Source organism: Falco cherrug, chromosome 9 (assembly GCF_023634085.1).
Source record: "Falco cherrug isolate bFalChe1 chromosome 9, bFalChe1.pri, whole genome shotgun sequence".
NCBI lineage: Eukaryota > Metazoa > Chordata > Aves > Falconiformes > Falconidae > Falco > Falco cherrug.
The window spans coordinates 18,476,602-18,492,519 of record NC_073705.1 but is presented as its reverse complement, the minus strand read 5'-3'; the positions used below and the strand labels follow the sequence as shown (position 1 = coordinate 18,492,519).

Below are 15,918 nucleotides of genomic sequence, written 5' to 3'. Positions count from 1 at the left end.
GTATTTGTTCTAATCTGTGCTATTTTTAGTTTTGAATGCTCACCTATGAATCCATCTTTCTGCAGGTTTCTTTTATCTATTGCCTTGGTAGTGTTTCAGTCTAATCAGTATGCAATGGATGATGTTTTTCTGCTCTAAATTTAGCTGCTGATGTTCATACGTTACTTGGTATTCTGTATTAGTTGTTGTAGTGGGCATCTTGTGTGGATAGATGGGCTGCAATGGCTTTTGTCCTGGAATATGCATCGAGCTAGTTGACTTGTATTTACAGTGGGCTTTTTAAAGGGGTGAAGCGTGTTAATCTAGGATGGTTAAGACCAATGGAGTCTTTATATTTAGGTATATTAATATATATACGTGCTTTGTGTATGCCTCACACCTGGGGGAGAGGAACCAGAGAGTGAGTGTCACATTACTACAGCGTTTAGTTAGTACTATTTTTTTGCATACTTACGCAGAGAGTACCAGTATTCTGTCAGAAGCCGACATGTAGTCCAAAGGCATGCTGCAGCTGTAGGATGCCAGGCTAAGGTGAACAAGTAATCCATGGTGTAGCAGGACTAAGCTACAGGGTAAAATCTGGTCAATTACATTTCTACCTGAAAATCTCTTTAACTGCTAAGTATATTTTTTCATGACAGCACCTATTACTGTCATGGATGGGACTTTGCGTAGATTTTTTTTTTTTTTTTTTTTTTTTTGGCGCGTGGCTCATTGTTTCCTTTGGAAGTCATCAGCAATTTCTTACCTTCCTTGCTGATACTTAAGCATCTTAAGTCAATTCCATTTCACTGGCTGTGAAACAAACAATAACCCTCATAATGTCTGTACATACTATTGAAGAAGCCACTGGATTTTAAGCACCTGCAATAGCTTTTGTAGGTGCATGCAGTTTGAAGAAATAGCATCTTTTCTAATGAGATGATTAGAAGGCATTTCAAGGTGGAAAGGAAGATGACTTAAGAGATGCTGTTACTTCCCTTCTTCATTCTGATGGCAGATTTTTACAGAGGATTTACTTTTGTGAATGGCAAATTAAAATTTATTTTGAAACACTGAAATACTGTTGGGTTTTGCCCCCTCCCTCCATGATTGCGGTGATTCCTGGAATCATCTGTGTCACTGACCTTTGTTTTCACCTCTTTAGTATTGTAGTATGGATTTAAATGCTCTTGGGAGTTCTGTGCTATACATCCTGACTGCATCTAAATCATCCAAGGTTCAGTCATAGGACAAACACTAAAAATAAGACACAATGGAAAATAATTAGTGCAGGAAGTTTAAAATAGTGTAAGATAATGTTATGAGTTTAATTAACTTCTCTATAACTGTGGCTTTGTGATCTTGCTTCTTCTGTTGTAAATTAAGTGATACAAAGGTAAACTAGTAAAGCAGAGGAACTGGAGTGTCAAAGGGGACAAATGAATATGGTAGGTAGGGAGAACTTTCTTGTGAGCTTACTTTCATTTTGGTTTCACACTTTTGTGAGTTAGTTTCCAAAGTGAATCTTTCACCTCCAACCTGTCAACTCCTTTTTTTATGTCAGAGAAGAGCCTGAAGAGCACTGGTTTTATTGATGCAGGCAGATGAAGCAAACTTGCATATGTTTCTCAGGATTTCATTGTGAGCTTTTTTGTCAAGGACCACAGCATTGCTAAGATCCTGATGTATCAAGGTTTACAAGTTGGGTGCCATAATTTAGGGTCACAAAATTATGTATATTCTTGGTGACGCTTGGGAAAAGTGGATATGGATTCGTCACTTCAGTTACACTAGTCCAATGCCACATGTGTGCTTTACATAGGAAAGTTGTTTTTCTGATTCCTAACTTACTAAAACTGTAAATTAATTCCTGAATGTCTCAGGGTCATATTTAAACTGCAGGAAATTCCTTGTCCTACAGGGAAATAAATTTTGTGCTGTGCCTTTTAGGGCATAAACCAGTGTGTGGATCTGCCCCATCTACATGCGTGATAGGAGAGCTGTCTGTGGCTTTGGATGCAGCATGACATCACGCTCATTCAAATAATGTGCTTGGCTTTGACCAAGGAATTTAATTTAGTGCATTGTTTGATTAGCAGGCATCTGTAACCTGGTGTCTTACTTGTAGTGAAGAAGACCTTTTACTGTCTGTTTTTGATAGGATGTTTACAAAACATTATTTTGGCTTTGGTCCACATACTGAGGTGGAAGTCACAAAAAGCAGGATGGATTAAATGCAGCACACTGTGGTTCACAGTCACTGGGAGTAAGCCTGCAGCAGAGTTGCTTTTATTGGTTTCATTTTGGTTTTAGGAGTGTAGTAGGAACAAGAAATGCAGTTGTTTGTGGTATTTGTGGGGGTACTTCCTTGGTAAAGAGTGATATTTTGGTTCCTCCTTGTGTTTGGTAACCTTTAAACCCTGGTTGTTTTGTAGACTCCCAGACCTCCCAGTGCCACAGGTAAAACTAGTTCAAAGCACTGCGTTATTGTTCCTAGATGTAGAAAGTTGAACTGCTAGCAGGATAGGTTCATAATGATGTGCTTGGGTTACTAATGCTTTGTTTTTCTTCCAGTGTTTCTTTTTTTTGTTTGTTTTGAGTCATCTGCCAAAAGGAAGACTGGTTTCGGTGAGGAGCACTCTGCCTCGTAGTACATACACATAAGAAAGAAGACAGCTTTTTCAGTTAAGTGTGTATATTGAGTGTGTATACAAACTGTATATACAAACTGTTTTTACTCTTAAAGTTGTAAATAGGCAAGACCCTTTTGTCAAACTATAAGGTTGGGAAATGGAACTAATTCAGCTAAGGGCTGGCCTTTATATACTAAGGAATGCTTTCCACTTAACTGCTCTGCTCCTAAGCTTATATTAAAAGCTAGCGTAGATTTTAGCTTAGACTGCAGGCCACGACTTCTCAAATAATTTTAATGGTACTGCCACCCACAGCCACCCCACACAAAACAATACCCGTGGAGCCATGTAGGGAACATTGAGGAACAGATCTGACTTCAAACTACCCTGGCCTGTCTTGCCACCTGATCACAGTTTACCCTGACCAGGTTGTCTCTGTGGCCACACGAGTGTTTGTGTTGCCATATTGGAAGGGGTTGCACAAGGATGAGAATGAGCAGTTGGGAGACGGAAGGGCAGTGGAGGGCACAAAAACTCTGGTGTCACATTGAAATGGGGGTTGGAACTAGATGATCTTTAAGGTCCCTTCCAACCCAACCCATTCTGTGATTCAATGATTAGCTAGTCTCTGAATAGTCTTGAAAAGTATTTCTGATCCTCTGTTGATAACTACCAAAACAATGGTATGTTTGGTTATTCTTTAGGAATATTGCAAAATGGCAAGAAAAGCTTTTTGCTCATCTTGTAATTTACAAGCTACTTGAATAGCTCTAGGTCACTTGATTTTAGTAAAAGAATAGCTCGGATGGTAAGGGAGAAAGCGGTATTGATTTTGATTGGTTTTCTTTGTATGGGTCTCTTTGGCTTTAAGGCTGTGTCCACTCTACCAAAGAAAGCTGTGTTGACAAAGTAAAATCAAGATTTTGCTATGCTTTTCCCCTGCCCTAAATAGTATTTGAACAGTTGTCTTGCCATGTGGAGAAGGTCAGCCAAATACAGCATACATGTTTGCCTAATATGTTTGAACACGTTGCCCTGAAGTTTGTTGGACTGTTGTTAGATATTTATTTTTTTTTGCTTGGCTTTTTTCCTTCCTCTTGAAAAATGTGCTGCTGATGTGGGAACATGAGCTTCTCTTCCTCAGCCCACCCTCTCCACTGTCCTGCCCCCCCCCCCCAAAAAGAAGTCATGGATGGTCACTGCTTTGTATCCACTCCACAGAATTAACTTTTTTGATCTCAGAATTTTTCGGTGAAGGGGGCAAACATCTGTTTTCAGACTTCTTAAAAGTGCGGGGAACGCATATTGTAAATTAAAAGCCACTGTCCTAGAAGAATGCACTTAATTAAACAAAGATGCTAGAAAAGATTAACCAGGGAGTTTAATTTGCAGCAATTGTTTTGAAGGGTCTGTCCTGGAGTGCAGCTGGATGTTAACTTGATGCAGCTTCACTGTGGCTGCTTCAGGAAAAGGGCTGGGTGGGTTGGTGGGTCTTGGCTGGGTGCTCCTGCTCTCTTCTTGCTTGGCCGTTTTGCGTGTCTGCTCTCGGTTGAAGTGGCTCATGCAACTGGCTTGCAGCTGAGTGCAATACTCGGAAGCAGTGGGAGTGAGAGGCTAGGGAAAGTAAACAGACTGACACAGGTCTGGTGTTTCCCACAGTTAAATGAAACCACACCTTTAGTCAGTCCGTGTTACCCAGTGCCACACAGGCGCCTGACTGCAGATGAAGGGTCTGCTTTGTTATCTGGGTGGGAGAATGTAACCTCGCTATCAGGAGGCATTGCTCACCAGGACTGTTTTTCTGAATCCTGAGTGAGCTAGCTGATGAAAAAACCCTGTTATTTTTATTTCCCTTGGTAGAGTTGGTTTTTGCTGACTTACCGCCCTATACTAGCTCGTTTTGCAGATTGCCCATTGTTAGCATAAAGGGAGCAGAAGGGGCATGTGATGATGAGCAGATCCACCCTGGTAGCAACTGTCAGGTTGGCATAGCTGTATTGTTACCTGTGCAAAGACGTAGCACATCTACATGGTATCTTGGCTTTGGTGGCAAAACCTGTAGAAGAAACTGCTCTAACTACAATTTCTTGGCTCCTGTGTACCCCTTGTAGCATGCTGGTCTGTGTTGTGCCAGTTAAAACTTCTTGATGCAGACTTCTCTGTATTCTGAATAACTGAAGTTACAACATTAGCACCCTTCATAATTTATTTTCTAGTTATTTTTAACTCTGATAGTTTTCATGATGCTGTTTGTGATGTGGTCCTGTACAGACTGCCATCTGCAGAACAGAGCATCAGATGAGAACAAGTGATCTGTGAAAGGTGGGTAGGAATTTCTGCAGCCCCCTTCTTTGTTGAAGGTGGTCGAGAAATTGCATCTTTTACCATGTAGCTCTTATTCCTGGCAAACTTCTCCATGTAGACCAATTTATGGTGTTTAGACTATACTAAATGTGCTGACATTTACAGTTCTGTGAGTGGGAGTGCTGTGGTGGAAATTTATTCGAAGGTGAGGGGAAGGGCTAGCATAGCCTTTGCTGGTTAGGAAGCTACATGATCTGCGACAGCAGAAGGAAGCTGAAATCATATGACTCTGCAGACATTGGGAAAAGAACTGTTTTCAGTGTGGAAAGAGTGGTTATTGCAGCTCTCTGTCACGTATACCTTTTTCTTAAAAAAAATTTTTAACTTATTCTTTTGTCATTTTCTTAGACAATCTCTCTTTATCTGGCCAAACATGAACATATGCTGTAGGCATACATGCTTCTAATAGATAGGGTTGTCTTGCAAATACATTTGCTTTTCAGATTGCTGATCTCTGAACCAAAGCAGAAAAACAAGGAAGGGAGAGAGAGATTCCAGGCTTGTTTCTGCTGCTTTATCTTGCCTAGTTTTCCTGCCTTGTTTCAGTCGGAGGCAGCTATGTGGATGGCTGTATAATTGCTAGCATTGCTGTCAGGTCCTAGCAGCCCTAGGGGCTGCAGTGCTTGACCAGAGCTGTTTGAGGGTTGCTGTGCTGTCCTGATTTAGGTGAAATGTTAGAAGAGTAGAAACACTTTTCTTCTTTCTTCCTGTTCTGTGCAGGGATGTGGTAATTGCTCTGAATTCTTTCTTAGTCTGGTGGCAGTGAGTCAGATGCTTAGCTGGTGTGTTTGGCAGAGCTGTCTTTTGTAAGCGTAACAGTGCTGTTGTGCTTTGGCTTGGGACATGTCCCCTTCCAGAAAGGGGCATGGTGCCCCACTTGCTCTCTGAACTGTTTTACCATCACCAGTGGGGAGTGAAATCTTACTTTGTCTGAGGCAGAGGGATTTGTTTTAGCAGTAAAACACTTACCTGTCCTTTGCTGCTGTAGGATTTTGAAAAGTTTTAATTTCAGGTGTGATGGAAGCAGAATTGATCATGCTTTGAAGAGAGCTTCTAGAAATAATTTTCATGCTTTTTACATGCACTTAAGTATGAAGAACTGGATATTGTTTAGACAGGCACCTGTGAGTCTCCTCTATCCACGTGCTGAGGAGCTGTGTGGAGTAGTGTCAAAGCAGGTATTTGAAAATGTCGCGATTGGATCCATACTTCTAGCAGGTACTCAGGTATGTGTGGGCATGTGAAGAGTTCTAGCAAAAAGCTGAGGAAGAGTTCTGAAATCATGGAAACTGAGGCTGAAGCAAATAGGAGTTTATAAACATCAGTATTACAAAACTGTTGGTATTACTGATTTCCGTGCACCTGCCATTGTGAGGGCATTGGCCCATACCACCTCAGCAAGGAGATCAGTGGAGCCACAGGAGCATCTCTGTGGTCTTCATGTCTGAGTAGGAAAGGCGAATGCTTCATCCTTTGGAGTGAGGAGGAGGAAGGGAGGGTAGACACAAGTGTTTTGTCTGCAAGGGTGCTTGCCAACCTCAGGTCATTGAGCCCTGGACATAATGTGACCTGAACAAACGGGCTTGCTAACTCTTGGTAAGACTTGTATGGATATATGGAAAGAAACCCGCACATCCAAGTAATGGTGCGAGACACCCGAAAGGCTCGGTCACTCTTTCTATATGATAAAAATGAGGATTGGCACATTGTTTTTGCCTGGAAAAGGTCTGTGCTGGTGTTGCAAACTGCTTCCTTGAAACAAGCTGTTTGAAAAAAGAGTGCTACAGAGTTAACATGCTGTTCTAACCACGCACAGCTGTGGAGCAGGTTTTGAACCCAGCATGGTTACTGAACGTTGTACTGGGCTTTTGTTGACAATTAAGCCACTATTAATACATGTTATAAAATTATTTTATTTTAAATTTGCACGTGTAACTTTTTTCTTTAAGATTTACATTTACGTAGAAGCATCATGAGGTAAAACATTGCTTAGAGTATTGTGCCTTTGCTGTATTTTTTTTTCTTTCTTGTTTTAACTCCTATTTTTGTCCCACCAAAACTCTATAATTATGGAAAGACATAGTTAAAACTTGGCTCAGCCCCTTCTATCCTGCAAGACTGGATTGTTCTTAAGGCAAACCGATTTAATTGTATTCCAACTGCTTCCTTTTTGCATTGTTTCCATTAGGTAAATGGTCCCGGTGGGGATAGTATCTTCAATCCCTTGTATGGTCCAAAGTGTTATTATATTTCAATCTGATTCTGTTTGTTAGCACTATATTGTGCTAGGACAGAAAGACAATGGTGTGCATTGTATTTTTGTAACATAACTATAAAGTTTTCTTTAAAGTTATTTTGGTCTTGGATATACAGTAACTCTGCCTGTCTGTGCTATGAATGTGATCATGTTAGAGGAACAAATTGATGCTGAATGTGGATGGCACCAGTGTCCTGGAGCTGTACTGTAAGAGAGTCTGGGAATAATCATGTAGTAATGCTGCTTCTGAGCTTAAATAACTGAGTTTATGGGAGGTTTTCAGGGTAGGAAGCTGTTTTTCTGAACAAACTTTTTTTCCCTGATCAGTATCGCTGGCTTTGAACCACAGGGGATGGTTCCAGGAATTGTCCTGCAATAATTGTTTTTTTGAAAAACTGCTTTTAAATTTGCATTGTAACCTCAAGGCTCTAAACCAAGGCATCAAAACTGAAGACATCTATTGAGTCCTTTGCATTTTTTCTGTTAAATGGCTAGATGTCACTCCTGGTTATCAGCCCCTCCTATGAGAAAACATCCTTCGTGTTTAACTAAGCAGTTTGCAGGAACCTTGCCAGTTTGCTCGTTGCAGCAAGGGCAGCCCTGCCTTGCACAAGCAGGCTGTTGCTGTAAAATGAAGTCATCCCTTACAGCCCTATCTCCCCCTCTTCCCCCAGTCTGATCTTTTTTATAAAAGGGTTTGGAAAACCTTCCTCTCTCTTGCCTGGCTCTGTTTCCGAAGGGAACTGTCGGTAAGCTGGGCCTCTGGCCTTATCTCTGTTGGCAGAACTGTCTGCCTGGTAGGTGGCAGCGGGGGCAACACTTTTCAAACGAGGCTTTCCTGTGCTGAGGGAGGCCCTTGTTTTTTTGTTTTAACAGCTTCCTATTGTTCGAAACAGCAGGTTGTCCCCTCCCACGCTGTTCTAGCTCTTTCCTCCTCCCTTAAATAATTTTTCCATGCAAGTATTACTCAGAGCAGTTACTCCAGCAGCGAGTCCTCTGAGAGTTTTCTCAACCCGCTCTGAGCTCCAGCTTTTGTTGCAATACCAGTATGGAGTTCACGCAGTAAATAGAAAGTGGCTTCTGAAGGTAGGTCTTTCTGATTCTTAAATCAGTTTTAATGTGGTGCCACCACCGCTGTGACATGACTGATTTATTTTATTGAATCCCAAGTTGTCACAGGAATTCTCTCCTATATATGGTACTGAAAGGTAGAAAATACTGCTGGCCAATGTAGAGTGCCTTTGTTTCTAAGATGCAAAGAAGAGTATTGCTTCAGTTTTGTTATTAGTTCGCTTTTCAATATTACAATCTTTCTGTCTAATGGTGTTTAGTATGTGTATGTTTTATGTTCTGCTACCTGTGTGAAAGGCACTTTCTAAGCCATAAGCTGGCTCTGGTCCGCGATGCTGTAGCTGGTTCTGACTAATAGTATCCGTGATAAATTTGAAGGTGAAGCCAGTCAGAATCTCTTCTCACCTTAACATTTGTCACAGCTGGAAGGAATATTGGCAGTTCATTTTTCATCCTTGTTACTTTGTAACTAATACTATTACCTAGTCAGAAGCTCTGGGGGCTGCTTTTTTGATGATGTAGATGCAGTTTTGCTTCCCTCTACTTGTTGAATTCTGTGTTAGAAAGTTGGTAATGAAATGAGGTATTAAATATATGTAGAGCTTTTCTATTATATTAATGTGTTGATTTGTGAAAGTCATCTTGCTTTGGCTGGTTTCCTGATCCCCTGCCTTCTGTGAAGTGTCTTGTTTCCAAAACAAATAGCAATTATCTTGTGAATTTTGGAAGTCTACCACTGCTATTCCAAACTTCATGCTCCTTCAGCTCAGCATGAAGTACATCTTTGTTTAAATTTGTAGATTTGAAAAAAAATCACAAACTGTTTTCACACATTTGGTGATACTAAGCAGAGGTTTTAATTCCACAAAATGATAAATCTAGTCCTAGAGCCTGTCACTGGGGAGGGGGAAATAGTCTGTGTATCATTTTGGCTGCTCATCATTCAGTGTAATAAACATTATGCCTTTTCAAAGGCATTCCATATTTTTCTGAAGGAATAACTTCTTTGTAATCCTGGTGTGCTTTAGGCTGCCATAGAGATTGATCAGTCTGCTGAGGCAGGGCTCAGCTGCTCCACACCTGGAAGAGGAAGTCCTGCTCTCTTTGCCCTGGCTGTAACTTCTTGATGAGTTGACTAAATCACTAAATCAGTAGGAAATAAAGCAAGCCCCTCTCCTCCCCTCTTCCCCCCCGCCCCGCCCCTGGAAAAAAAAAAAAAAGGGGGGGCTAATTTTGTGAGCTGAATTTGGTGTAAGCCAAGGAGCAGAGGTGTTAACTACCTGTCCCAGAGCACTGGGATGGAGAGAGGGGGGTGCCCTCTTCCCTGCTGAGGTGGCTGTGAGATTTTGGGTTCGTGATTGCTCTCAGACATTGCCTCTCTGAGATGATAGGTCTTTCTTGTAGTACATTTTACTCAGTGGGAGTTAGAAAATAGGCTTGCTTTCCCCCTTCCCGCCCTCCCAAAAAACTGGTGGTTCAAGAAACCTCTTGCTATTCTTCGACAGTGAAGCATTGCCTTGGACATACGGTGTGTGTGTGTTTTCTGAAGTTGTTAATTTGTAATGCAGTTATACCTATAGGTTGGGGCGGTAATCTCAGAGTCTTGAGTATCTTAAAAACCCAAACAGGCAGATTCCGGGTTAGAGGGTTCCCCATCTCAGGCCAGAGGAACATGTCAAGCAGCCAGAGGAGTGAAGGAAGCAGACTGTGGTGGCTGTCACGATGAACAATGGTTTTGGCACACCTGCTGCCTTGCCGCTGAGCTTCTCCGTGCTTGGCAGGAAAGGAGTGATTTGGAGGATAACCAGATAGTTTTGTAGATGTTTTTTGGTATGTTTCCATCTTCTCTGAGGGAGAGAAAACAGAAGCACTTGCTTTATAATGTAACAAATGGCTGGTAAAGGCTGGCACCATCAACTTTTGGGGGCAGGATTTAATAATGCACTTATAAGTGGGAAAGTCAATATTGTGCTAGACCCAAGGGCCCTTCAAAGCAAATACAGGGAGACTAATGTACTGTGGGAAGGGGGAATGTGGAATATAGTCAAAGCAATGTGTTAGAAAAAAATATGTTCATAATACTCTTTGGAATAGATAAAAACATATCTATATTGTTTTAGTCAAGAAAAATAATTTTCTAGTGATCAAGAAGCAAAATGAAGAGAGCTGGGACAAATGCATTTGTGTTTTGCAGTACAGCAGTTTTTTGACTCCACCAAGTGCCAAGTGATGTTAATCAGTTGCTGTTTCTCCTGGGAGTTGTCATGGATGTAAGCTGCGAGACAAGATTACTTCTTCCAATTAGTAGTGTGTCGCAGCCATGTCATTTCATCCATTTTTCAGTTGTGGCTTTTCAGGTTCTGGTGTTTTGGATCATAATAATAGTATCTTTAGCTGATGTATTGATATGTATGAAATTCCACAAAAGGTCTGCAAGTTTCTTGTGTGCTCAATTCCACAAGAGAATGTGCATTACTCTCACTGTCCTAATTGATGAGTACCTGGGTCACCAGGGTGTATTGGAATTGGAGAACTTGGGGGGATGGGAAAAAATGAGAATGCTAAAAAGCTAGAAGAGCTTCCTTCTAGTTTAGCAAAGAAAATACATCTAACACAGCACGTTTTGGCTCAAGCTTAGAGCAGTTTAGCTTCAAATGGAGTGACTTCAGTCCCAGTGCAGCAGAAATGTAAGATTTTTCCAGGTCAGCCACTTGGTTGCACATGTGTACACGCATGTCTATTATTTATTTTCTTAATCACAGAGGAAGGGTGCATAGACTTTTAGTCTGGATAGAATATTTTTTCCTGTCTCCCTTACAGGTGTGTATGAAGAAGTGTTACATGTTGTAATGCTGGCTAAGCAGTGGGTAATAATAGTAACAGTGTGAATGCTTTCTTCAAGTATTGAAGGAAAAATTTGTACACGATTTCTCAACAAAGCATTTATTGTGGTGTAGTGAGGTGACTAAAAATACCATCCTGGTGTGGTAACCCTTCTTGATAAGGATAGCTTTTACAGATGTTGCTTTCCTAGATGTCAGGTGATCGTTCCTTGAAGGGTGGTTATTCTGAGGGGGTGGACTTTTAAACACCACAGTGTTTGGTTTTGTCCTTTTATTGGTTTGCTGGCGTTCTGGATCTGCATCTTTTTCTGTACCAAGTTGCTAATCTTCTCGAGACCCTCCTCCTGTTAAGTGCAAGAGTTACGTCCCTTCAGCAATTTTTTTTGTGTCACCAGCATGTTGTCTAGGGAATTCTGGGGAAAACAATTTCTATTGTGCAGCATTACAATGCTCAGAGACACGAGCCTGAAGCAATATCAGCAGGTCTTGTCCTAACAGGATTTGGCAAGAGCAGGTGTGGCCAATGTGTGGCATGCCACTCTGCTGTGCAACTGGAAGGTGAAGGCTCCGTGTTGTGACCAGCTCTGGGTGGTGCTGGTGTGGGGGTGGCTGTGGGAAGAAGCAAGCCTTGAAGACTGTCTTTGATTGCTATGACAGGATCTGGAGTCCACAGATTTGAAGAGGATGTGTCTAACCCTTCTCCTGTGGAGCTCCCAAAAGACTGAAAGGATTTTATCATCAAAAAAGCTAAATTTTATTTAAATAAGTACTAGAAAGTTTGCTTTTTAAAAAGGGAAAATTCCAAAGAGCTAGGGAAAACAAGATGGAAATAAGCTTGTGTGCAACTTACCTGTTGCCCACCATTTCCCTGCTTTCCAGCCTGGTAGTCACTGAGTGGCCCCACAGGTCTCTTAGAAGTTTTGTGCCACATCTAAGACCAGCCATACCCCGCAGTCCCTGGAGCGCTCTCCTTTGAACACCCTTGGTACTTCCCCAAGTGGGACAAGGGAACTTGGGGCTGTATCCCTGCTCCCAAGGGTCCTATGTGGCACAGCCACACTCTTAAGAGATCACATACATATTTAGAAGCCAGAAACCAAACAGTTACAGAAAAGACATCATCCTGAGACCCAGTTACTTCCCCATCCCCTGCTGCCTGTGATGGAGTGGAAGAACCCCTACAGCTGCTGTTGTCTCTTGCCTTGAGACCTTTCCCCAAAGCTTCTTATGTGTTCCACCCGCAGCCTCGTTCCCTGAGGCACTCTGCTGGAAGGGATGGGACACATCAGTTCAGACTGTAGACTTAGTTCTTTATGGGGGGGAAGGGGGGGAGAAAGGTGAACAGAGTGCACGGAATATAACATCGGTTCAGGATGCTGTGCTTTCTGAATTTCATGTGTTGTGGTCTGGACTAAGCCAGAAGCTGTGTAGTCCTTTGTGCTGAACCTTGCAGCACTCGTGGGAGTTACTGTTGGAAGGATATGTGGCTTTAGTTTCACAAGCCGTTTCAGCCATTGGTGCAGGATCAGATCTGCAAGAGTAACAGAAGTAGCTGCTTGCTTTTCAGTAGAGCTCATACCCACAGCAGCATTGAAACAGTTGAACCATTGCTGAAACTAAATCTGTGAAGTAAGCATCCTTTTATTTACATCCTTTTATGTACAGCCTAGGCTGAAATTCTATTGTCTGAAGTTGAGCAAGGCTGCTGTTTTCTCTAGCTACTCTTTCAGTGTTGAACTCAGTGGCTTTAGCATTTGTTGTTGGCTGGGTACTTTGCAGTGCTATTGAGCCAGGCCTCATTTCTGTATATGGGGACATGTTTACATACTCTCAGACTTGCTCTTTTTCATTCTGCTTTGAAATAACAACAAAAGCTTTATTCCTCTCCACATGTACCAGTTGCTTAAATGTATTATGACTTCCCCAGGAACCCACAGAATTCTGTTTCAATTTCATATTTAACAGCCTTCTTCCAGCTGTAAAGAGATGAACTCTTGCAAACTACCTCTCATGCTCTTTTTCTGTCAATGAGCAACCCACAAATAATATAGAAAGGTGCCTTTCATGGTATATACACCTCCTCTTGAGCACTTCCTGGTTTGTTTGGTTTTTTGTAGGGAGCTTCTGGTGCCACTCAGTAGTGTCATTTCATCACCAGGCAGAGAAAAAATAAATCAAAGCTGTTGACATCATTCTTCTTTCTTACCCCAACACCCAACTGGTCTATTCAGCTTGTATTATACTGCATTTGCACAGCTTCTGCTTCTGTGACCCATTAGGACAGAGGCTGCTTGTACTTAACAAGAGTTTCTTTCATGCTTTGTGGATCTCTCCAGGCCACAGCAGGGCACAAAATAATCCCTTTTGCATTTGGTAGTTTCACAGTACGTTTCTGGTGAGGATGAAATAACCTTTCCAAATGAAAACAATAACACCTCCTCCATAAGCCTGGTTTTGATACAAGGTAATTGTATCATTGTTTCTGCATTTTACAGAATGAACGGCAGCTTTTTTTCCCCAGCAGATGTCAAGACTTTAAGATAATAAAATCTGTAAGGAAAGAGCTGTGTAAGTTTTCAAATTCAATGTGGAAGTAGTTCTTTATGGTAGCATCTGTTAAGACTTACATAAACAGTCTCTTTGGATCATAACTTAAAAATCTGAATTCAGACTTTGAATTCAAAGAGGCCAGAGTTTTGTGGAAGTTCATATGCAAATCTTATGGCTTCACCTTCTAGTTCTAACTTAAAATGAAAGATCTGTATTTCAGGTAACTTGTTTATAGGGTACAATCTGCTTTGCACACATGAAGCTTCCATCTGTGTATACTGTTGCGTATTCTGTAATGTTTTAGTTTCTGAAATGTATTTCTGACAAATATACTGTATACAAAATCAGAGAAAGTACCTTTTGCCTGGTTTAGCCGTCTATGCCAGCTTTCACACAGTTGAAATAGGTTGAACTGGATTTGAAGGCTTTTTTTTACAGCTGCTTGATAAACAGATACCAGGGGTTTTTTTGTTCTTCAAAATGCTTATTCTAGTACATCTTTCAGAATGTCTCATAGCAGAAGTATTTAAGCAGGGTAAGTTTTCTATTTGTAAGGGACTTCCCAAAGAAAGTAAAATTTCAGCTGTGTCCTGTTATACAAGGGCTCCTTTCCTCTGTTTGCAGGCAGGAATCATTACGTGGCCTTGCCCATATTTGATGTTTAGCTGTGAGTCCAAGACTGTTGTGCATTCAGTTGTCATTATCCTCTTCTTTTAAAACACACAGAACCCTGCAAAATGGCCAGTTACTTTGAGATCATATGATGGATTGGGGCTGTGGCTGCGGCATGGTATGTCCATGGTACATCAGCTCAGCCAGCAATGGCCAGTTGGCCAGGTCTGGTGCTGGGGTGCGGGAGCCATGGTAGCATATTACAAAGGCTGGATTTGATAGTGAAAGACAAGAGCACCATGTGCAAGTTTGGGTGGTAAAGTTTTGAGATTTGGTCATGTCTGTTTGCTCCCTGTTTAAAAAAGGGGAAAAAAACCCAACCCCAATTCCTCATCAGCTCGCACAAAGTCTTTTCCTCTGTCTTTCCCTAAGTGCGTTGATCAGATGTTTTCTTCTGCTGGTCTGCTGTTTTCCAGAGAAAACAAGAAATTAGGCTTTGAGCTCTCTTCCCTCTGCTTGTCTTCCAGGTTGTTGGTGAGGTGTGTGGTATCATGGTATGTTTCCCCAACATGTTTGTTTTACTCTTCCCATATGCTATTAACTGTTGTTGGAGATGGAATGTTTCGATTCAGTAAGCTTTCTCTTGTGGTACGTGCACATGTTTTTCCTACTCGGGTCCTGAAGTCTTCAGTGGGTTTTGTGGGAAAAGGCCTCTGTATACACAGCCAAATGAAGCAAACCCAACTCTCTTGTTCTTGTTAGTTATGCTTATTCCTCTAAAACTAAATAGTAATGATCTTAAACCCAAGTTGAGATTATTAAGTGCTTATGCATGTGTGTGCACACTCGTGATGCTGCTGAAATGTTATTTATAGCTGTACAGCACAGATGACTGCTTAGAAAAAGAGGAATAATCAGCATGTTGTGGATGCTGGGTGCATGATTCTATATTTTTATGTGGAAGTATTAATCTATATAATATTCTGTGGTGCAGCAACCCTCCTGCTGCTTGCCAGTTTTAGCAAGGCAGGAAAAAATGATCTAAGCATTTAATACTGGGACCCAGCACAGGCACTTGAGCTGCTGCTTGCTCTTTCTTTACTCTCTCTGCCTGTGCTTTGTTTGCACAAACTCCTCTATACATCTTTAATTTTGCACCTGCAAATGTTGTTAGTCTGGCAGGAACATGAGTGTTACAAGCCATCTTAACATGTGGTAATGGTGGTACAGGTAAAACACAAAATACCACGAGTTAATAGTTTGAGAATAAGCTATAACCATTATCTTAATACCAAATATTATCCTGAGACAAGAGAAAAGAGGGAGGGAGTAAATGCTGTTCTAGTACTATCAAATATATTGTCTGGCCCCAGCTGTTGATCACAAGGGAGGTAGGAATTGTGTCTGCCCACCCGCTATGGAGGTTTTCACTGGCCAGTGGTATCAAAAAGTCCATTATGTGCCTGTGTTGATGAAACTGCTTTCTGCCCTAGGTGTCATCTTTCCCCTCGAGCACTGCCTGGAGAGAACACTACATTGCAGTATTTGACCAAGGTCTTTAACACATCACTGGAAAGACCTACTTACCCGCCCGAAGGCCATCCGT

General features: G+C 41.6%; 1 protein-coding gene across 8 annotated transcripts in view; it reads left to right on the top strand.

Moving 5' to 3' along the window:
• USP54 (ubiquitin specific peptidase 54) overlaps window positions 1-15,918 on the top strand; it is a 102,431-nt gene that overhangs the window by 24,607 nt on the left and 61,906 nt on the right. Inside the window, exon 1 of one of the 8 annotated variants that reach the window (XM_027816718.2) lies at window positions 7,983-8,322. The exons of the other annotated variants lie outside the window; for them this stretch is intronic. The gene's annotated coding sequence lies outside the window, so the exon portion shown is untranslated. Of the gene's footprint in view, window positions 1-7,982; window positions 8,323-15,918 lie in introns of those variants that run through there. 8 annotated transcript variants of the gene reach the window in all.